This window comes from Amphiprion ocellaris, chromosome 14, assembly GCF_022539595.1.
Source record: "Amphiprion ocellaris isolate individual 3 ecotype Okinawa chromosome 14, ASM2253959v1, whole genome shotgun sequence".
Classification (NCBI taxonomy): domain Eukaryota; kingdom Metazoa; phylum Chordata; class Actinopteri; family Pomacentridae; genus Amphiprion; species Amphiprion ocellaris.
The window spans coordinates 19,347,609-19,371,303 of record NC_072779.1 but is presented as its reverse complement, the minus strand read 5'-3'; the positions used below and the strand labels follow the sequence as shown (position 1 = coordinate 19,371,303).

The following is a 23,695-nucleotide window of genomic DNA, read 5'->3' as shown; positions in this document are numbered from 1 at the left end:
CACTGTTGTCAGAAGCGGTCATTGTGGATGTGAATGCGTCTCTTTCCAGGGACAGATAAAGCAGAGCCCTCTCTCTTCTACCTCTGTAATTGTATTCTGTCTCCATGTGCTGGAGATGTAAGTATGAGATGATATGAGTAATGAAAGTCCTGAAATGAGGTGCTTTTCTTTTTCAAGTGTCACACGCAAACTTGTTTGTAGCCAGTTGAGAGGATGGATAGATGTGTATATGTGTGTGTGTGTGTGTGTTTGTAAAGGAGGGGGAAACAGTGATTGGTAATCATTTGGATGGGGGAAATGAGGCGCCTCATCAATCACACGGTGTTCGTTAAAGGTTACGTTGCCACATCTGAAGGAACGTATTCAGCCTTAGCGAGAGGAATAAAAAAGTAATTATCCTTTATCATCAGCCAGAGGAGACTTGACATAATTAGGTTTTTTTTTTTTAATTTTTTTATTTGAAGCTGATTTGGACTTCCTGTCCTTGGGGATTAAATATATCAGCCAATCATTCGACTGTTCACCAGCCATCAGGCCGTACAGTCACTCGTCTGCTAACAGGACGTGAGACAGAAACAGGTCCATGGTTCTGTCTTCCTGCCCGTCTATTGATCTGCTATGATGATCTGTGTTCCACCTCTGCTGCTGCAATTTATCTCTGGCCCAGATGAATCCTGCTGGTTGTCATTTCTCCATGTATGTGTTGTGTCTTCATGGCCTGACATATAATGCTTCCCTGCCTACAGTAATATGATGTGGGGGGTTTGGGGAAGGCAAGGAAGAAGAATTTCCCCGCAGGCATCAATAAACTATCACACTGTACATTAATGAAGTCATGTTATTGGCAAGGCCGCATTGCACAGACCTCATTTTCACAATAGTCCCATCTTTATAATTGAATCTTACGAATCTGTTTGAAATGGACAGCTAATATGTCCTGATGTCTGCTTCTACTAAAGTCTGAGCCCTAAACGTCTGAAAATATCACATCCGAAAATCTTCCTTTACAATGTGGTTGTCTTTTGAAAGGGTTCAAGGTAGCTCACAGCTTTTACACCCATTCAATGCAGAGTTTCACTGAAGAGCTCTTTTTCTATAGTTTCTACTGCTCCCCGAAGAATCTTAACATATTCAGTGTATTTTATGTCATTCAATGCATCTTTCAAATTGAGTTATACATTTTATTGTGCTGTGTTCGCACAATTGTTACTAATATGTAACAGTATTTCTATCACTACTACCAATAAAGGCAATTTCATGTCCTTATTAATTAATAATAATAAGTTCTCATCAGTCTATTTACACATACAGCAGACAGGAAACAGCATTATTATCCAGTAGTTAAGTGTTTGGCCACCGAATGAAAGAAAATCCAATATTCACTCTGATTTTGTATTAGATTCAGAATAAAGCCTTACAAATTGTGAGATACCTCCATTCATTGCCCTCTTCTTTTCTATTGTTCATGTCATGTCATAAAAATTACAACAAAATCCTCATGAGGAGGTGAGAGGAGTGGTGGTGGCATTATATGATACAGGACTTGGTTTCAAACTTTGTTGCATTTTTGTTTGTTCACACTACAATACTACTTGGTTAGACTTAGGTGCCAAAGCTACTTGGTTTGGGTTAAGTTACACCCAAACACAACAATCAAAACTCTAATGACAAAGTCTTAGTTGTTTTCTGTGCTCCTCAGTTCCACTACAAAAATAGCCTCTGTTGTGGACCAATGTAGTTTTTACACATTTCTCTGTAAGACTGGACTAAATTTAGTACGAAATTTCCATAAAATTGGTGCCTTGCAAGAAACATGTTTGGTTTTGTTTTTTAAAAATTGTCCAAAAAAAAGTTGAACTGCTATGGCTTTTAATCCCTGTTATGGGTCGAGATCCCACAATGCAACTGACCTTTGCTCAGCCCCCCTTCCTCCTAAGTGACCTCTTTGTTTAACCTTCCAAGCTTTTAAAAAAGACTTTCTGTTAAGAATGTTGATGCCATCATTACTATTATGGCTTGAAACTAAAATCTGAGTTAAATCCAGTGGAGTGTCCATTTAAACAAGAGTTTCACTGATTGACTGACTCTTTCAGTAAATGTGGAAATTGAGTTTTTCAGTTATTTATGAACAATGTTGGACTGCCAGTAAAGGGACACAACGTCTGTGTACAGTCACTCTATTTTAAAGACGCATTATTTTAAAGATGACCACAGCGAAGTCCAATCTACTGATAGATACGCTTTATATATACTTTAAAGTATACATGTATAGTGTTGTGTTCTGTAGTCCTACAGTAGAACAGAGGAATTGTAAAAGGTTAAATGGGCAAAAAATCTGTCCTCAGAATGTCGTAAAGTCTTATATTTGACCTTTTGTTCAGTTGAAGACTGTGGACTCTGCCATTGTTTCTAATGTCCTAACTCCCCACAGGGAATACACCTCAGACTGCTGGAGTCACATGTCACACAATCCGTCCACATTTATTTTCATGCCATTTCAAATTTTATTTTCAGAGCACAGGTAAACGTGTTATGGCTGACAGCTACCTCAAGTGCAGACATCAGCTCTCAGACATGTTGGCCTGAGAGCGAGCTGCATTGATTTTGAAATGGAGGAGGACAAAGACAAAGTGGCTTCTCTTCCCACCATCATGAAGCTTCTAATTACCTGCCATCTTCCTTATTTTGCTGGACTTCATGCTGGGTTGTAAAGACAGAGAGAGAGAGGGGGAAGAGAGGAAGAATTATGGAAAAGGGGGCAGAATGAAGGAAGGGGGTTGAGAGACTGTAAGAGAAAGAGAGAGTGAAAGCCAAGTGAAAATCCATATACATGATTTATACCAGTGTGACTGTGCGCGGTAGGCAGGAGTTATCTTTTATTTATTAGGGCATCAGCGGCAAAGCGCCCAGATGTTAAGCTGTGTGGGGATCTCATCTAGCCAGAGTCGCTCTCTGGCAATAAAGCTAGAAGGTAGGCTGTTTGAAGCTGGAGAGTGCGGCATTAAGGATATGTGTGGAAGAGAGACAAGGCTTTGTCTTCTTTGACAGAAAGCTTTAGGCGACATAGTTGTGGCTGTGAGCGGAAGCCTTAAAACTTCTGTTAGATTTGTGTCAATTTGTCAAACTATAAACTCAAGAAAGAAAAAGAAAACACGTGTACTGATGAGGTCATTTACAGGACTGACTCATTTTCCACTCTTCCATTATTTATCTTTGGAAGACGAGTCACTTGTTGTTTTCTCCTCTGTCAACAGCTCATCAAAGAGGCGCTGAGGATTCATTATGGAAATGAAGCCCTCATTGTCACCCTCTGCAAATCAGATGCAAGATCTCCACTCAGAACATCATCATCATCAATCTAACCTCACATTAACATGGCCTGGATATGAAAAACATGCCTCACACTCTAATAGCACTAATAAAGACAGGTTGCTAATGTCGTGCTGCAGCAACCCAGAGGTGGAGGTTGCAGACATCACGCTTTGCATGTTTGCAGTGTTGTGGGTCTTTTTTTTATTAAAACGACCCCGGGGCCGAGCGCAGAGAGATTTGTGAACCGCTACAGAAAGGCAGAGGTTACGCCATGACCGGGTCACCGAAACCCTCCAGCAACCCAGCAGGTCCAGCAGTTGTGTTAGTTTAATCATAGCTTCTTTACAGCTCCTGCAGCTTTGGCTGCCAGGATAACCACATTTCATGCATCATATAACCAGAGTGTGTTTTACTAAGGACATATATGTACCCTTACGCTGCTTTTTGAGTTTCTACACATGTATACACGGATTCTGCTTTATCTCTCTGTCAGCCACTGGGATGATATTTTCCAAACCAGCCTGAAACTACAAGGTCAAGTGAGAATTCATTCGTCGTCTGTGTAATAAGTCAAGACCTGCAAAATGTCCTTGAGGAGCTAGTGAATGGGGCCAGTATGACTGAACAGGTTTAGTGTCAGCTTAAGAAAACGGCCGGTGTCTTTGCAGGAAGACCATGGGATGTGATGGTGGCCGTTAACTTGTCCATGCACCTCTGCTCCATTATCTCAATTGAAGCAGTTACAGTAAATGGACAGTATTAACGGGACATTTCTTGGCTCCTGTAGCAGGTGCTTACGTTATAAAACGCTTTCGTTTCCAGCATTAAGCTGCAGCTTCTTAATAGCTCGTTCCCTTTTAGCAATTACTGAAAATGAAAAAAGGATTGGCCAAAGTGTTCTGTACTGCCAGTTTGGGATCTTGAAGTATCTTCATCCACCTTAAAGAGATCAAAAGGGGAATGACAGGATTTCCAAACATTCCCAGTGTTCCACTTGGGTAACCAGGGGTATCCTCTGTTACATGTTTGATAACAGAAATCCATATAGCGTTAATATCAGCTTTGCTCTGCTGCTGCTGAAAGGTATAATCTCAGCCGCTGACAAACAGCGACCGTCTTCTGTCTACTAAAGCAGCGATTCATTGTTTTCAAGTGTGACTGTGTGTGTCAGTGTGCATGAGGAAGACAACACGCTGAATGCAGGCACACAGACAAAGAGCCACTCCCTGCCGCTTGTTGAAGGCAAGTCATGTTGAAGCACAGAGGAACGTCTCCTACAATAAAATAATGAATCCACAGCACAGGGGATGGAGAGTAATATATGACATTTTATTGTTTATGTCTTATCATGGGAATTTTTTTTAATATCACCAACTGTGATACACAATTTCTTGTCTAAATTAACATGGACAGATCTCTCCCAAAACAACTCATAATGAAGGTTTCTGTTTGACTTCATATTATTGCAGCACTAGAATAACAGAACAAAGGATTCTGCAAACCCATTACATGATTACATATATCATTATTAGAGGGTCTACCAGTTATTGAGTTTTCCATAACACCTATGAAACTAACACCCCGTCTTTGTTTTAATAGTTAGTTCAACTCTCCAATTAATACTTACATTTCAATGTTAATGCAACCTGTCCGCCTGTCTTTGACTGTGTTTTGTTCTAATTAAACCACAGATTTAAAGTATCATGAACAAGGCAGCCTTTTTAAATTCACAATGTAGCTTGGGATTAAATGTGTTGTTCAATTAATTTTTTACCCACCAGTTCGAGTTTCCAGACACTGGAAGACCAGTCTATGAATTTTAAGGGACCAAATCTACTAATGTTAGTTTATATTGTTATGAGGTTCAATTAAAAAGTTTAGAGACTGTGCCTATGAATGCAAAACCTGCATCTAATATTAATTCCCTTCACTATCCCCTTTGAAGTAATCTTCTTGTGGAGTGATACCCTGCCTCCAGTGCTCCTGCCACATTTGGACCCCTCCTGAAAGTCCCATTTATGAGAGTGTCAAGCGCTATCTGTGTCTCATGCTGGATCTTCAGCGTGTCAAAATGATGACCATTCAACGTGAATTTCCCTTTGGAGATGAGTAAGAAGTGGCAGGGAGCTAAATGTGGACTGGAGGGTGACGATTTTGTTGGTGTGGCCGCAAAATGTACGCAGGTGCAAATAGGCACTCACCGCAGTTTAGGTTGCTTGTGTCAAATGACGGAGACTGTAACACTGAAGACTGCTGTTTGGTCTCTGGGTTGCAGCCGAAGACCTCATCACAAATGATGATTCTCAGCATGAAGGTTGGGTCAGTTTGACACAGAATTTGATGTTTTCTTTCTGTCCAAGTTTAAGGTCCATGGTGAAATCATAAATACGCACCACCAAATGGTTGGAACAGGACTTCCAGAGACCTTTCCAAATCTGGTAGGAGGACCGTATAGTATAGTATATCAATGCTTATTACTCCGGCAAGGAGCGTGGCAGAGTTATGTGACAATCGGCGTACAGTTGTCCTTCTGTGAATCTGTCTATTTGTGTGCAACATTACTCAAAAACGGAAGAATAGATTTGTATGACATTTTCAGGGAAGGTCAGAAATGACACAAGAACCAAGTGATTAGATTCTGGCATTGATGCAGTTTATAGTCTGGATCCACGGATTTGTTAAGGATTTCCGTATCATTGCGAGATAGCGGCACAGTGTCACTGTAACTATGACACTACATCAGCTGCCTGCTGATGATCACATGATTGTGATCCTACTACAAATCGACCATTGCGGACTTATCAGGACTTATCCAGCGGATATTATACAACAACTGAGCAGCCTTGGCAGAGTACTGTGCTCTCTTGAGTGCTTTTCTTGTTTCATATATTTTGATGGGGATAGTGGCCAAGGTTTAATCATGAAGTTTTTATTTTTATGCAGTCTTGGAACTTTTTGATCACACTTGTATTAGAATATTGGTTGCTCATATCTCTTAAAGGAATAGCTCAACAATTGGGAATATTCTGTTTTAGGGAGAGATGAGAAAATCAATACCACTCTCTGATTTGACTGTTAAATATAAAGCTGGAGTCAGGAGGTAGTTAGCTTTGCTTAGCATTAAGATTGGACTCAAGGGAAAATGACTAACCAGGCTTTGCCAAAATGGAGCAAAATCCACTAACCAATCACCTTTAAATCTCAATAATTATTAATGTTTTTATTCCATTTCTACAAAAAAAAACAGTGTCAAGACAGTAATTCATGTTTTTATGATGCAGTTTTATGCGGAAATTTTCTTGGCCAGCAACTGTGGCTTTCTTCATGAGGACAAGAAGACTCCAGGATAAAATATAAATGGAGAAAAGGGATTTATAAATATTGAATTGAATGATAAAGGCATTCAATTTCAGTTGTCAAATTACATTTTAATTCAGTTAGTCAACATTTCATTTTACCTAAATCAACAATCTGATATGAGCATAACGAATTCAAATATATGTAATGCAAATACAATCGGAAATTACTCTCTTTCCACAACGCTGTACTTCCAATGCTTACCTGCCCTCTGTTACTTCACGTCCTCACCTCCAGTAACAAATCAGTGGGGCAAGACAAACTGTGAGGAGCTATTATGCAGCAGAGAACATTAAATCTGATAAGAACGGAGGAAATGTTCAAGATGCAGTGAGCTTTAGCCAGGCTGCTGTTATTGTATCCTCAGACAACACATCAGCCTGTATGGCATCTACTCCCCATAGAACCTCTATTATCATAATGTCCCTGGGCTCAGCACCCCCATCCCAAAGGCCAATAGGGTCTCCATATCGCCGGTCTAATAATGGAAAGTACCTCAGAGCCTCAGCAGACCTCCAGCTTTACCCTGCTTAGTGTTGGGCCATTAGGAATATTGTGAGAAAGTGTGATACATATCCATATGTAGCCTGTGTGTGTTTGTGTATACGAAAGCCGGGACAGATGTAATGCAGGAATAATTCATTGGCAGCTAATGGGATTTCAGTAGGAGCTTGTGTTGTTGACAGTTTACTGTAGCCGCCTACCTCAGGGTGAATTATTAAACGGCTGCGAGCTCCTATTAGTGGTTGTCACAAAGGAACGGGCCAGAGAAAGAGCTGGATTCACAAACAGCACCCACTCACACAGGACAAAAAGCACAGAGACAGCTCCATGTTACTAAACTCATAATCACATAAAACTGGACACACAAACACACAACACCAACACATTTTTAGAAATTGTGTTTGGTTCGACCCAATTAAATTATTATTCACACAGGTTTGCATTAAATGGAATTTAAATGGGACTTAACAAGATTTGAAGAAAGGCATCAACTCGTCACTGCCCGACTACCGACACACTCACAGAAAACACATGCGCCCATACTGCATAACCAACAAGACTGAGGAAACAGCGCTTCCCAGGTCGCACAGAGCCTTAATTTAATTTACCAGTGTTTGCTTTGAGATGAGACAAGGTCATTTGCATTTCCTCTCCGAGTACTTTTTTTAAGCTGCTACTCAGCCCACCAGTAGAGCAGAGACACAAACACAGGGCGACGAAAAGGCACCAGAAGGCTTAAGCATTGTTTTGGACAGAGTGTGTGTGTTGCGACTGCTCGAGGATGTCTGTGTCTACGTCTCTGTCTGTCTCATTATGCAGATACACAAGGTTACAGTGGCTGCCTGCTAGGTGTCAGTGCGCATTAGTTTCAGTGTTTTACTATCTGTTCTGAGCTTTACACATGAACATGTGCATCGCAGACAGGACTATTAAAAGCCAACTTGCGCCCTCAACCGAGCTGTCTGTCAGGGTGATTGGTTGGCTCCTTGTAATCGATGGAGCCTGGCCCACAGGCCAGCCACCTAAATCCATACAGACGGTTGGGAAAGATGAGATGGCAGTGGGAACATGGGCTGCAAGAAAACTGTCAAGCACACACATGCAAACACATTCACACAACCCCCCCCCACTCCTTGTTTAAATGGCCCCCCACTGTTTAAGACCCCATCGATCAGTTAGTGAGCGTGTGGTATTTTGACTTAAACCGTGCATGGATAATGGGCTTGGCAGGCACCGTACAGATAGTGGGACGGCAGCCCAAGGAACAGGCAGGAGAGGGGGGGCTCATTAATCCAGGGCCGGGCTGTCATGCCATGATATTGCCAACAGGCTGCAGCTGGATTGAGGAGCATCTGGAACATCCCCCCATCATTTGCCCACCCATCTTTCGAGCAATGGTCTGGCCTGGTCTGATGCAGTTCACTGCCAAGCCAGATGGTACATTGGGTGCATACAGGCTGGGCATGAGATGTGCATGGGCAGTGATGTGGCTGATTGAAGTACACAGACATGCTTTGGCTTGCACTGGACACACTGGTCATATTTACTTAGTGAAGAAGTGTAATACAGGAGACATGGTTGTGCATTTTCAGTGACTTTATAGGGTTGAACATTAGGGGGACGTGGGAATTGGTAGCCTGTAGTGATTGTCTGCATAAAGCTGGAATCATTGTATGTCATCCTGCAAATGACCCAATCCACCAGACAAATAACACTGGACATAACTGTTTGTCCTTTAATTTGGTGCAGCATCTCATGAGCACCTGATTCTGTGTGGAAGATGCCTCATGAGGCCCATAGACCAACATGTCAGAACAGACACTGTTGCCATTCCTAATCAAGTCCTAGCAGGACCATGATCATCTAAACTGGCATGGCGACCAGCCAAAAAGACAAAAAAGTTCTACTGTCTGATCTGACCATAAAGCAAGACATTAAAGAAAGATTTTAAATGATTCATTTTACTGATGTAACGCTTAATTCAAAAGCAATAAAATGGCCCTAATTTCAATATACTCTCTTGGTTAATGTTGGCTGTCCAGGTGCACTCGCTTCCATTCAAGTTAATGTCTTTAAAGCTTTTCTATGCAACATTAGGAATTATTGGGTATGGCTAGAGCATCAGAATCTCAAACTAAAACAAACTAGTATCTCAACCACCCTCCCATCACTTTCATTTAAGGTTGTATACACGGTAGACAAGAAAATGAATTCAGCTACAACCATTACCCACGATAGCATTAAAAAATATATTTAATGGCTGTAAAAGAGTTTTTGACTCGAGTATTGTTATCTTCATTTCAGCTATCTGTCTTTCACTTTGTTCATGTCTGTTCAGCTCCATGTGTGTCTGTTTCCATAGTCCATTAAACTGGAGCAGACCCGTATACGGAAACAGACACAAAGAGTGGAGTGGAACAGCCATTAACAGAGAATGAGTAGCAGAGGAGAACTTAAAAAGCAGCAGAAGAGACTTTCACACTGAGCTGAAATGAAACAAATGCACATACATTTCCATTTCGTGTGGGAGGGTTATTGTTGGTCTGTTCATAAGCATGAGGAGGGCCAACAGTTTCAATGGGAGGGACACACATGCACAAACATGCACTAACATTCACTAACATACATGTGTGGCTGGGCTGGCTGCCAAAACATAGAACAGTGAAGCTTCCATTACAGCTTAAACAGAGAGTGTGACTTCACTGTCTGCTAAGGACTATATCTTTACATAGCAGATAGTTGTTTGCTGCTACATTTATGTTTTAAATCTCGCATATTGTATCTTTCTAAGTACGGGTTGAAGAGAAACATGGCCACCGTTCAACAAAAGTTACACAGTATCTCTGTAAGGTATGACTAAGCTCACACAGTAGAATCCTGCCAAGGCAGTTATTGGCTGGTCAGTCACAGTGACCGGCTTTACAGATGGTTTTATGGTGATATTTAGTTCACACATTCATCACGCTCTGCTGTCCAGATCTCTGAGTGCAGGTCTGCATATTCAGTTTGTTTTTGCTGTTCAATCAGTGACGGCACTGACGGGCTCTTTCACCTCTGATGCATCAGTCCTGCGCCACCTCTGTCTGTTCCTGCAAAATTACACCGTCATTACAGACTAAACACACACTCTGTGGTATCCAAACTCAATAAACTAATCACACACCCAGTACAAGCCAAACGGACATCAGTGCTGCACAATCGCAAATGTCAACGCTAATGAATGTAAATGTATTCAGTGTAAACTTACACACACAAACTGAACTGTTGGAGGGTAGAAAGGTTCATCAATGAGCAGGGAAATGTGCTGTCCCTCCACCAGACGGTGCATCGTCACTGAGCAAGCCTCCCTACCAGCTCCAGCTTGCTTTTCTGCAGCAGAGTTTGACCTCTGACCCTCCTGTAGATGTCGCAAGCAAAAAAAAAGATCATCTCTTTTGGGAAGACAGTATAGTTTTGACTCAGTAGTAGATCTGTGTTGTCTTTTCTAATTATACCAATTCTTTTTTTGCACATACACAGTCTCAGCACATCACCTCTCATTAGCCAAGATGGGCACCAAATTGTGCTGCTTAATTATCCCAAAACAGAGAGGGAAGAAAATTGCTAATGACAGGGAACATGATCCACGTTACAACAGAGCATGCGCACACGCCCTTGTGTGTGATTTTGTGTACATATGTATATCTATGCGTGCTTGGTTAAAGCCCATTCTTTTGCATACAATGTGTTGATGAGCAATATCTGGACCACATATGGCTGTATTCTTGTAAACAGCAGAGAGTTGCATTCTAATTAACCCTCAAAATTAGAGGAACAGGAGGCCGCAGTTTGTGTGGGCGTGCTGGACGAGCGCTATGAAAGCGAAACCTTATCACGGTCTCATTGCTGGGACCTGAACTGTGGAGGGAGACATCTGATAGGCTGACCGTTCTCCCTGCCGCGAGGATCCTCTGAGCCTGTGCTGTATTGTATCAGCTCAGAGGGGGATTGTGGAGGAGAGACAGTGATGGTCTCATAGCTGCTTTTTTGCAAATGCTAGTGGCTAATTAGGCATTTCATGACTAAAGCTGCATGCTTATTCTCATTACATGCTACTCAGTACTCCCAGAGTGCTGCAGCGTTATGCCTTGGATATGGAGAAGGCCCTTCTCGGCTTTCATTGTCTCTGGCTGCAAATCATTGCATTTCATGTGTTTTTGTAACCGTAATGCAAAGTGTGTTAGCTGCTTATACATAGCTGGTGGATTTATTGGTATGATAACAGCAACACCACTACTCCATAGATGTTTTTTTGACTCTTCAAAGTCTCTCTCTCTGACATGATAGAGGCCCCTATAGATGTTTCTGTCAGCTTAAGTCCTCACCCAGGCTCTTGGTCATTAAAGTGCTGTCTGTCAAACACACTCCAAATTAGACACAGCACCATTTCATTTAAAGGGACTCTGTGCGTGTGTGTGTGTGTGTGTGTGTCTTGGTGTTTGTAATACAAAGATTGGGTGGGGTGTGGGGGTTTTCTGCTGTTGCTTAGTGATAAAGCAGTTAATAGAGTAGCCATTGAAGATGTTAACCAGTCTTTGTGCTGCATGATGAACACCCCAGTTATCATGATAATTTGACACTAGGGAACACAGCATAGTGTTTATGTGAGTCAGGGATCATTGTGTGTGTGTGTGTGTGTATGTGTGTGTGGGTTGGAGGGTAGGTGGGGCTGCAGAAGGTCACAAGGACCTGTAATAATAGAAATCCTGCATCTTTTTTTGTTTTTGCTTTGCTGTGTCACCGTGCTCAAACAAAGGGGTTTTTCCAGACATGCATGAGATGCTTTTGGAATGAGGGAGTGTTTGTACACAGTGAGCAGATAAGTGCTGATTTAGGGCCATAATAACAAGGACTGTACTTTGTTATTGAAGCATGACCAGTCAGTTTTTTTCCTGGCTTTGTCTTCTGCCTATTCATCCTCCTGCAGATAGCGTGTCAACCAAGTGACCCTGCTTCTCCCTTTAGTAGTCCTCTGATTAGATTGTTCAGTTTTTGTCACCCATAGTGCTACAAGAGTTACAGGTTACAGCAGACAGAGTGGAGATAAAGCTGTGTTTGCTTGTGTTTACATGGTTGCTAAGTCCTAGATACATGCAAATAAATGAACATTTATATCACAACATGTACATAATGACCGCAATTAAAATTCATACCCCAGAGTGTACATCAGTGCCTGTGTACCCTGCAGAAAATCAAGTGGAGACACTTTGCCTTGTGCAGTATGTGTAGTGCAGTTTGTGCAAACACAACCTGCATCAGCTTCTGGGGGAGATAACAGCTCTATTTATGGTGCCCTGGCTGCCTCACCATTCTCCAGTGATAACACTTAATAGTTGCTCACAAGTGTGTGGGCACCTCACTGTGTCAGCTGAGTAGCCAATATCAGAGGCAACCAGTGGATATCTGCACTCAGCCACAAAAGAACAGACCAACTGTGGTACAATTTTGGCCAGTTGAAACCAAACCCAGACTTGGAAGATAATTAGGATTCAGGTATGACATGTTCGGTGTTGGAGGCGAAGGGTTAAACATGATATTCTGCAGCCGGGCTGATGTGCTTGATCTTCAGGGTTACACCCAGCAAACTCCCCGCCAATCCTTCTGCCCACCCAGTTCACCTCTCTGACCTCACATCCCTGGGCGATGATGATGAGTTCCTCTGCTCCTCCTGATAAATTGCTCAGCAGGCTGGTCTGAACAAGAGGAGATGTGAACTGCAGAAATTGAATCCCTCCCCACAGCACATATGCTTCCAAGTGCACCGCAGTTTGCGGTTAGTGGTGATAGAGGATTACACTCCAGTGTTTTATGCACATCCGTGTTCTTGTCCAATGTTAAACAGTATGAAGATCGTAGAAAACTAAAAAAACAGATAAATAAAATTGTCCACTGTCTATGTAAAGAACCTAACACAGTGTGGCCCTTCGATTCAACAGAAGGATAGAGTGAGTCGTGCACAAACACACTCTGGATTGAGCGGATCAGCAGCTGGTGTCATGCTGGTTCACCAGCTGTAATCCCATTTCATTCCTTTTTATTGTTCTCTGTAAACTTTTCGTGCAATGAGGCCTGTTGTCACTATTACCCAGCTATTACACTTTGCCATCCTTTCACAGTGAGTCCACTCCAAATACCAGCGTGCTGTGATTGCTGTGATTGAGGGACAATCAGCATGTCAGTGTGTGTCTGCTCCGGAGGTGGTGTTCAAATTGGGCTTTGAGAACATGCAAGGCTAGACTACTAGAGGGATGCAAAAGATGATAGAAGTGTTGTGTTCACAGTTATAATAGTGGAGCCGCTTGTGCGTGCGTGTGTGTGTGTGTGTGTGTGTGTGTGTGTGTGTGCGTGCGTGCGTGCGTGCGTGCATGCTGACATCCAGTACTATAAATGATTCATGATGCCATTAAGTTTTGTGAAACACATGAGAAAATTAAGCAAGTCATCAGCAAAACTGCAGATCGGGATACTGAATTTGTAACATGGGTTTCAATTTTCTTCAAAATGCAGCATCAAACTTTAACAGTGTGGAATATAAATAATAATAATCATATACAGCAGTTTCCCGAGTTGCCACCATTTCTTTCTGTCAGTTTTGGTGTGATAGAGGCTCAGTGGGTGAACAATGAGTATGTGTGATTAAGCCCCAGAGTCTCGCCTGAATGAACAGAGGTCACCCACTCGCCCCGACCACTGACACCCTGCGAGAGTGTGTGTGATGGAGAGAAAGACGAAGCATTAAATAAAGGAGAGTGAGGCAGACTGTTGTTACTGACACTCTGTTCCCAAGAAGGGTCAAATGTCGCACAGACGCACACAGGCCGATGTGTGTGTGTGTGTGTGTGTGTGTGTGTGTGTGTGTGTGTGTGTGTGTGTGTGTGTGTGTGTGTGTGTGTGTGTGTGTGTGTGTGTGTGTGTGTGTGTGTGTGTGTGTGTGAGGAACTCAACCTCCACTTCTCTGACTGCTTTCACAAAGGCTGCTGTAACCAAGGAAATGCTCTCACCACATTAGCGCTCCTCTCCCTGGTGTCTCAGCGGTCTTCTTGATTACCTCCCTGGTCATCCTTGTTACCTAAGCCTTCATTTACAGATCTGAAAGCATGTGATCGATTGAGATGGAGAGACGGAGGACGTTTATCAGCACAGAGAGGGTGAAGGTAGATTTGGGATTGGCTCCTTAGATTAAAGAAAAGATACGGCTGATTAAAGAGCGCGAGGAGTCCGCTTGCTTTGAGCAAGAAATGTCAAAATTACAAAGGGAAGAAGTGGAGTAAAGGCTGAGGGGCTGTTAAAGTCTCTCATTAATCCATTAGCATGGACAGCACTTAAAGAGATGTCAGTAAAATGAGTGTCTGTGTCACAGTCATGGCTGGCAGAGTGAGGAAGGGAGACGCTCATTAAAGATGTAAGAGATGCGAGAGCAAAAAGTTTCATACTGAGAACAGACACCAAAATCATCCTTGTCATCCACCGGGATCATTTTGGTGCTTCATGCTGACTATGTATTATAAGCATATAGAGTAATGGAGTAGCATCATCCCCAAGGTGAAAATAGTAGAGCTTGTGGTACTAAAGATGTAAATAATTTATACATACGTTTCCTGTTTACAAATGGTTTGTAGAAAAGTCATTGCCGCAAGTATGTGGTATATAAACAGCATTTAAAAAACAAACTATATAAAGTGTACAAAATAAGCACAAAATAAATGTTAAAACATACCTTAAGCACAGGAATTGTAAGTATCACAACAAAAACTGTACAATAAAGTTTCAAGAAGAAATGTAAATAAATTGGTCTTCAGTTTGAATTAAAGGTTAGTCGCAGACTATGTATAAAAGATGAACGTAGTCTCGTGGTCTAAAATGTGAATCCAACACAGGAGCGCCTTAAACTTGCATTCTTTCTAACGACCAGCAGGGGGCGACCCCTTTGGTTAAAAAGGAAGTTAGACTGTTTAGAGGTTGATGAGAAAATGACCCTATTTCTACTTCAATTTATTATCTCAGTAAACATTTTATTATTGAATTTATGACCTCAATCGCTAGTATCAAGCCAGCATCAGTACAGCATTATGGGATAATTTACTAAATTATAGTCCTATTTACAGTAAAAATAGATGATAAAACGGGATACGTTTTTAACCAACGTTACATTATGATTGATTAATTGGTACTGTAATGGCATGTGTAGCATCCTCAGGTTGAGTCAGATCCGCTTTGCACTTGTTACATTTGGTTTCAAATGAGCAAGATGGCACAACCAAATGCCAAAGTCTGGCTTCAAAGAGTACTACATAAACCAGTGGATGATCTCATGGTAACTATGTCTGTTCTTTATTATTCAGTGTCTACATTTAAGGTCTATTAGTTTGTAAAATAGTATACCTTTAACTGTACCTTTGCTGATTTTAGGTTCATGCATCACAGGGATTTGCAATACATTGGTCTTATTGTGGGCTGCATGTTGGCTTGGTTATTAGCACTGTTGTGTCACAGCTAGAAGATCCACTGGGCCTGGGCTCTTTCTGTGTGGAGTTGGCATGTTCTTCCTATGCAGTGTGGGTTCTCAACGGGTACTCCGACTTCCTCCCACAGTCCAAAGACATGCTGTGGTTCATTGGTGATTCTAAAACTGTCCATAGGTATGAGTGTGGATGCGCTTGGTTTTCTGTCTCTATGTGTAGCCCTGTGATAGACTGGTGACCTGTCCAAGGTGTCCCCTGCCTTCACCCTAAGTCAGCTGGGATAGACTCCAGCCCCTCTGTGACCCTAATGAGGATTAAGCAGTATATAGATAAAGGACGGATGGATAAACTCATTGTAAAAAGCACTAGAAATTATTGGGGGTTTCATCATTTTGCCATAATAAGAATTGTATCATTCAGCATATTTTTTCACTTCCACTTTTATATCTAGTCCATACATTACATCTACGTGTGTATTAACTGGGATACATATGGCCACAATTTCAGTCAAAACGATCATTTAGCGGCCACGGTTTATCATGAGAACAGACTCTGTATGCAGTCCATGAGTTTGCATCTCTCCACTGTTACACACTGAGGCCACATGTAAAATTGACCTGATAAACTTATCCACTGTTAACTGACTGGTCACAACACACAGCATCAGTGTGAGCTGAAAAACAAAAAGTGCTTCTAATAATTTCATTACTGAAACATCCTCTACTTTGTAGACATCCGATGCTCTCTCCAGATCACTGGATGCAAAGACCCAAACCTGCACTCAGATCTCACACGGACTTTACTTCTGTGCACTTTATGGCCCCAAAAGAACTTCCTCTACACCTGCCTGTATTTCACACAACACATATTCCTTGCTTGTATACTAAGTAAAGGTGCGCAGCTGTGTTTGTCCAGAATAACATTCCTCCAAGTTTAGTTGTTGCTAAGTCATTCTCCTAATTCTTCATTCAACCCTGAAAACAATAATGTAAAGAATCGAGGAGGAAAGGAAGACTAATGAAAAGATAGAGGAAGGAGAAGCCGAGCCAAAAGGAAAAGAGCCCATCTAATCTACAGGGTTCATCTGTGGCAGCTTGCTGCGGTGCTCTATCTCTTGTAATGAACTTGATCCCAGAGATCTGCTGATCAAATGATCTCCAGCCAGTGGCACTCCAATTTAGGAGACCAGCCAAGAGTTTCCAACAACTGACATATCCCCTTTTTAAAGAAGGTGGCTCAAAAAATATAATTTGCAGAGAATTAAGACAAGAGCCCCCCTCCTTTTGTTCCCTTGGGGTGCTGTGGATTTTCTAAACTTCTGAACAATGACTGAAAAATGTTACAAAATGGACACATGCACAGAGGTAAAAAGCATAGTCTGTGTACTCAGTTGGAAATCCACAACAAACAAAGATATTCTACTCCTAATAAGATGCATTCAACCAAGGACAAGCTTAGCGGGGAGTGCTGAGACATGCATGCTTAGAAACACACACACACACACACACACACACACACACACACACACAGAAAGAAAGAAAGAAAGCTGTTAAGATCCCTCGGCAGTTTTCGAGACTTTCTGCTGCAATGTGACTGAAAGGAAACATCCAATCTTCTTTAAAACCCCGTTGACTGTTTGTTGCGAGTTTCTAAAATAAAGCACGCTTAGGCTGAAGTTGTTCAGATAAATGCATTGTTCTCTTGGGCGTATTTTGGTTTTACCTTACACAGCCAACACACTCAAACACCTCCGTTGCTCTATAGCTTGTCAACGTGGTGTCAGACATTTTCATCATGTACAGTAGGAATCCTGTCTGGTCTGGGTCTCCTGCTGTGCTCCGTCTCTGCCTCTGCCTCTTCTCAGTCCTGACCAACACACACACCTGTGTCTCCTCCGAGTCCCCCCACTTGGTGCTCTGTGATGAAGGCTGAAGGTAATGGTTTCCATTTTTCCTTAATGCCAGTGGGTCAGGGAGCGACGTCGGGGCAGGGCTTCATTACAGCAGCCCAGCAGGGCCCCGTGTCTCCTGTAGGGATTCATTATGCTGCTGCCCCCATCACACACACCCAGCTGCATCCTGCACTCTTCATAAAGGTTTCTATATATCGGCAGATAATGATCATCCAGGTTGGTGCCACTGCACAGGACACACGGCTCCTCTGTGCTGCGAGGCAGCAACATCTTCTCATCTCACTTTTTGAAGAAAGCATTCTGCCTCCACTGCACTTCTGTCCTGTTTTGTTTCTGGGAGGATGGGCTGTGTTTACCTCTGCTGCAAGCACATTGGAACTTAACTTTTCCATAATGGAACACAAATAAGCACATTATATTTTAGAGCATTTGCAAACAGCAGTGGATACTGTCCAAAAAAATTCACTCAGCACGTCTTTGCATGGCACTGAGTCCAGAGCCAATATTGGATTGTGCTTTTCACTGTACAGCCACAATTCATTTCCACAGCCGGTATACCACCTGCTAAACAGGCAAAGCAAAGAGAAGGTTTTCTCTATCACTGTGCTTAGATGGTCCTACAGAACAAAAAGCATGTAAAAGCGCTAAATGTTGCATAGAATGGCCAATGTGGTATTGAAAGCATAATTTAAGCACATTTAATGGTGTACTGTCAGCCCTTTCTATTCAAAATGCAAAAAAAGCAGCAGAGATACATATGGTAACATACATACACACAGATAAAGATCAAGACTCACACTCAGGGACACTCATTTATTATTTTCAGATGTGCAGACTACGCAAGCAACACAAAGCGGCACAATTTCAACACACACACACACACACACACACACACACACACACACACACACACACACACACATCTGATTAATGGCAGCTCATATATAGTTACTATGCCCAGGTGCAGAGCTCCTGACTTTCTTTGTCTACAGCATCCTTGTGCACATCCCATTCATACTGATTCTCTCCTCCACTGCTTCATAAACAACACACTGCCAAGGCAACACTTTTTAAAAACTGTCTGTGGATGCAACATTAATTTACGCAACAAAGGTGAATTCCTGTAGCGGGGCTTTGTTTTTTTTTTTTTTTTTTACATTTCCTCATTTGAGTTACAGGGTCGTCTATGTGCTGAGTGAGCTCTGTAACCCCAGGATGTAGGAGAGCCATTTAAAACACATTTTGCAATTTGAAAAATGTGTGGCAGTCAATTGGAAAATAAGTACCCGGCTCTTAGCCCGCCTCATGAATTCATGCATTTTGTACTTTTCATTATACCTGTGGTGTTCTGTGGGGGGTTTTGAGTTTCACTGTAGTCTATCAAATAACTGGCGCAGTTTCTGTGTTTATGTATAAATGTATGTTTATTCAACAAGATCCACCACATCTTCTGTGCTGTTTTTATGCATGTTCTTAGCAGGGGCGGGTTTATAAAAATATGACCAGGGGTGCGAAATTTTACACATTGTGAAATATGTGAAGGCTCACTTAAAGCACATTTCTTGGTAAAAGTAATCTGTACATTATTAATAAACACATTGTTCATTCAGTGTAGTAGATGAAATGCCAACTAAATCACCTGAAATATTGGTATATGAAATAAAAGCACTAAATAGCTTCTAGTTGGGACTCAACAATTACAAGTAACATGTGTTTTGTGTTCACTTTTCCTTCTTTTTGTGGTTGTTTTCAATTGCTTCGCACTAGTTTTGCACCTTTGTCATCACTTTGTCTCATTTTATGCTTGCGTTACGTCTCTTTGTAGTTCTTTTGCATCTCCTTGTAGTCTTTTTGTGTCCCTGTGTGTGTTCTGCATCTCTTTGCCATTGCTTTCTATCTCTATGCAATTATTTTGTGCCTCTTTGTGAGTCATTTGCATCACCCTCTTATCATTTTGTGTCTCTTTGTGGTTGTTTTGCATCTCATTTCAGTCATTTTTTTGTCATTTTGTGGTTGTTTTGCTTATTTTTGTCGTCCTTTGCATCTCTTTGTTATCATTTTATGTCTACCTATTTCAATCTCATTTTATGCTTGCGTTGCATCTCTTTGTAGTCTTTATTTGTCTGTGTTTGTTTTGCATCTCTTTGTAATTGCTTTCTGTCTCCATGTAGTTATTTTCTGTCTCTTTGTGGCTGTTTTGATTTAATTTGTAGTTGTTTGATTCTATTTGTTGTGATTTTCTATTTGTAGTTCTATGGAGTTGGTTTATGTCCCTTTGTAGTCATTTTGCATCTCTTTGTGGGTGTTTTGCATCGCATTTCAGTCCTTTTTTGTCCTTTTTGTGGTTGTTTTGCTTATTTTTGTAGTCCTTTGCATCTCTTTGTCATCATTTTATGTCTCTGGCTGTTTCGCATCTCTGGAGTTGGTTTGCATATTTTTGTAATTCTTTCCCTTTGTATTGATTTTGTGTCTTCTGTGGTTGTTTTGCACCACTTTGTAGTCGCTTTGCTTCTTTTTGTAGTCATTTTGAGTCTCTAAATAGATTTTTTGTGTCTTGCGATTCTTATGTATGGCCTTATGGGGCCAATTAAGTTGTACCATTTGCTTATTTAGTAGCTCTCAGCTGCTTAGAATTAGACATACATGACATGAAATCAAAGCTTGTGTCATATTCATTGTGGCATGTTCTGATTTACCTTACTATCTACCACTGTGGCACGCAGATGTAATATCTGATGCCACAGCACAGCTGGATATTCAGTGCACCTACCAGTGTTGCTGGGTTGTTCTGGCTTTCACGGCTGACATCCTATGTAGGACCTGAGGCAGCAACTGAACCCAGGAGACGTCTAGCTTAAGGGCTGAGACTCAGGGCCACAGGCTGTCAACGCAATCTCAGGGTTAATGTCAGACACACGGCTGTGTTCACGCACACACACACACGCACACACACACACACACAGATGTCACCTTTAGCAGCCGTCCACATGGACCGCAGGGACAGACCTTCAGGTTTCATCAGACAAACCATTGTTTCTTCAATGACTTTTCCACAACACAACATCGTCGCACATTTCACAGCTGATAAATGTCTCCAATCCAATCGCCACTTTATCTCTCGTAATTTTACAATTAATTTTCCCACCCACACAAGTGAGGTACTTTGTCAACTGTGCTAATTCAATCTGCGAGGTGGGATGGCTGGATTGAGTGACGGATTAGGTTTGGTTAGGTTTACACTGACTCAACCCCGTGTGCACTGCGGGTTGCCTCATAACGGATAAGGAAGTCAAGGACAAGCAATTTGTCTGAAGTGTAAATTAATTTGCAACATAAAAAAATAGATGGCGATATGGAAATGGAAGTAATTAAGATGATAGATCGGATGCAACGTTTGAGATTCATGTGTCATCGCTACAGTGCTCCCAGGATGGAGATTCGCAGTCATAAGCAAGAGTTCAGATGGCTCAGCATGCACAGGGAGCTCAGAGTCACACACTCAAAGTGGTCTTTGTTTGGAGGCTGTGAAAATGCTGCCCAGCTAACTACATGCTCTGCTCTGTATGCTTTCTGTATTTCTGGCATTCTTTGTTTCCTTCTCTTCCTTCTCTTATTCACATTTTACATTATTCTCTTATTGCAGAATTCAGCAGCAGAAGCTCTTTGTCCCAGTAACTCACAAAATATTGTATACTCAATGTAAAGAGAAAATATGATTATTCACTACTTGGATGAACTAGTCTTCTCAGAAAAATAGTTCTATGTTTTGGCAAACACACTTATTTGTTTTCATAAGAGTTAGATAATATTACTACCATAACTGCATGTTAAATATGAAACTACATCCAGCAGCTGGGAAGCTTAGCTTAGTGTAAAGACAGGAAACAGGGTGGGAACGGCTAAATCTGTTTTTTGCATCTCTGGTTGTCTCCGTCTATTAAAAGAGAGTTTTTCATTTATTCTTCACCAGTTGCTTTGGGTTATTGTGTAGAATTTTTTTAGGGTGCTGCCTTAATTTTTCAGAAAATAGTCAGGCTATTTGTTGTGTTAAATAATGTTGTAGGTTATTGAGTGTAAAATTTAAGTTGGTATGGTAAATGCACACAATAAATACTACTGTAAGATCTTACTTTAATATTTAAACTTGGTATGTACAGTTGTATAATAAATAATATTGCAGGTTCTTAACCTTAAAATTTATGTTAGTCAGGTAATTTGGTACAGTATGTAATATTGTAGGCTGTTAAGCTTTATATTTAAACTTGTTATTTATATTTGTAACATCAGTCATATTTCTCTGTTGGAAAGCACTTTATAGAAAATATGCCAGTGCATAACTCTTCACACACTGCCTGTCCAAAACAAAAGTCCCCACCTGGATTTAACTAAGCAAATAGGTAAGAGTCTTCCATTGGATAATTACTGCAGTGATGCATATGTTTCAGCTGCAACAACTTATTTAACCCTAGCTGATGCAGTGAGGAGCTTCTCATTGCTTAAACAACCATGTTGGAAGACATATCCTGTGGTCATGGAAAGGATGTTAATCTGTCTCAGAAGGGTCAAATTATTGGCCTGAATCAAGCAAAGAAAACAACTAAGGAGATTTCTAAAAGTACTAAAACTGGATTAAGAACAGTCCAACGCATTATTAAAACGTGAAGGATAGTAGTGAACCTTCATCTTTGAGGAAGAAATGTGGTCGGTCATGTGGTCTGATGAGTCCAGATTTGCCCTTTTCCAAAGTAATGGGAGCATCAAGGCAAGAAGAGAGGCAGATGAAGTGATGCCCTCATCATTTCTAGTGCCTACCGTTCAAGTCTGTGGGGCAGTGATATAATCTGGGGTTGGTCAGGTCCAGGTTTAGCAACGTTATGTGCCCAAAGAATGAGGTCAGCTGACTAATTATACTAAAAAATACCAGGTCTTTCCATCAATGGAGTTTTTCTTCCCTGATGACATGGACATGTTCCAAGATGACGATGCCAGGATTCATGGGGCTCACATTGTGAATGAGTGGTTCAGGGAGCATGAGACGTCATTTTCACACATGGATTGGCCTCCACAGAGTCCAGATCTCAGCAACATTGAGAATTTTTGGGATGTGCTGGAGAAGACTTTGTGTAGCATCCGACTCTGCCATCATCAATGCAAGATCTTGGCAGAAAATTAATCCAACTCTGGACAGAAATGAATTACTTTGCAGATGCTTATTGAAACGATGCCACAGTGAATGTGGGCCGTTCTCAAAGCTAAAGGCGGTCCAAGAAAATATTAGAGTGTGTGACTTTTTTTTGGACAGGCAGTGTGTAACTGTGAGGTGTTGAAGGTTTCCCTGTTTCTCCTGCTTCCAGTCGTTACGCTAAACTGTCTAGTGACGGATAGAAAAGAGAGTGTCTCTGCAAGAGGGCCTTTTTTCCAAATGTTGAATTATTCCTCTAATTTACCCAAACACCATCTTGATATCTCTGTTTGTTGAGTGTATCCACAAAATGTTCTCAGACTCCTTGCTGTCTTATCTTTAATACTGTGTGTGTGTGTTTCCGGCACATTCTCTTGTTGCTACAGTGCTGCACAGAATCATTAAAGCTTCATCTAATATGATCTCCAAGATGCAAAACGCTTGTACAAGTCTAAATCATTAAGAGTTTATGTGACTAAACAAAACAGTTAGATGCCCAAGTGCATTCTGGGAGGAGGGCTTGAGCCACCCATGCAGTACAGTGAATGAGTTTAGAGCTGACTGAATGACGCAGTGATAAAGAGAGCTATTACTGAGCTCTGATTGACCAGTACACAGGCAGGCCTGCTCACTCTAAAGATAGCAGGAGCTATTTTATTGCCCGGCTAATCTCTCCCAACTCCCTGTGTTTTATTTTCTCATTCGGCTTTCGCTATATTTGCTCTCTCTCTTTTTTATCTCTTTTGTACATCTCTCAAGGTCAACAGGTTTTTGCCTCCATTGACAGCAGTGGACCATTTCCACTGGAAAATAGTTGGATCTTCTCTTTAACAAGTCGCTTTCACATGGACCTTGACAAGTAATTTTCTTGTAGTTTCAAACCAGCTTTGCAGACAGCATACACCTTTGGTTTGTCTCACTTCTTTA

General features: G+C 41.5%; 1 protein-coding gene across 1 annotated transcript in view; it reads left to right on the top strand.

Annotated features, from left to right (window-relative positions):
• LOC111572620 (LHFPL tetraspan subfamily member 7 protein) overlaps positions 1–23,695 on the top strand; it is a 128,520-nt gene that overhangs the window by 90,924 nt on the left and 13,901 nt on the right. The window lies entirely within an intron of this gene.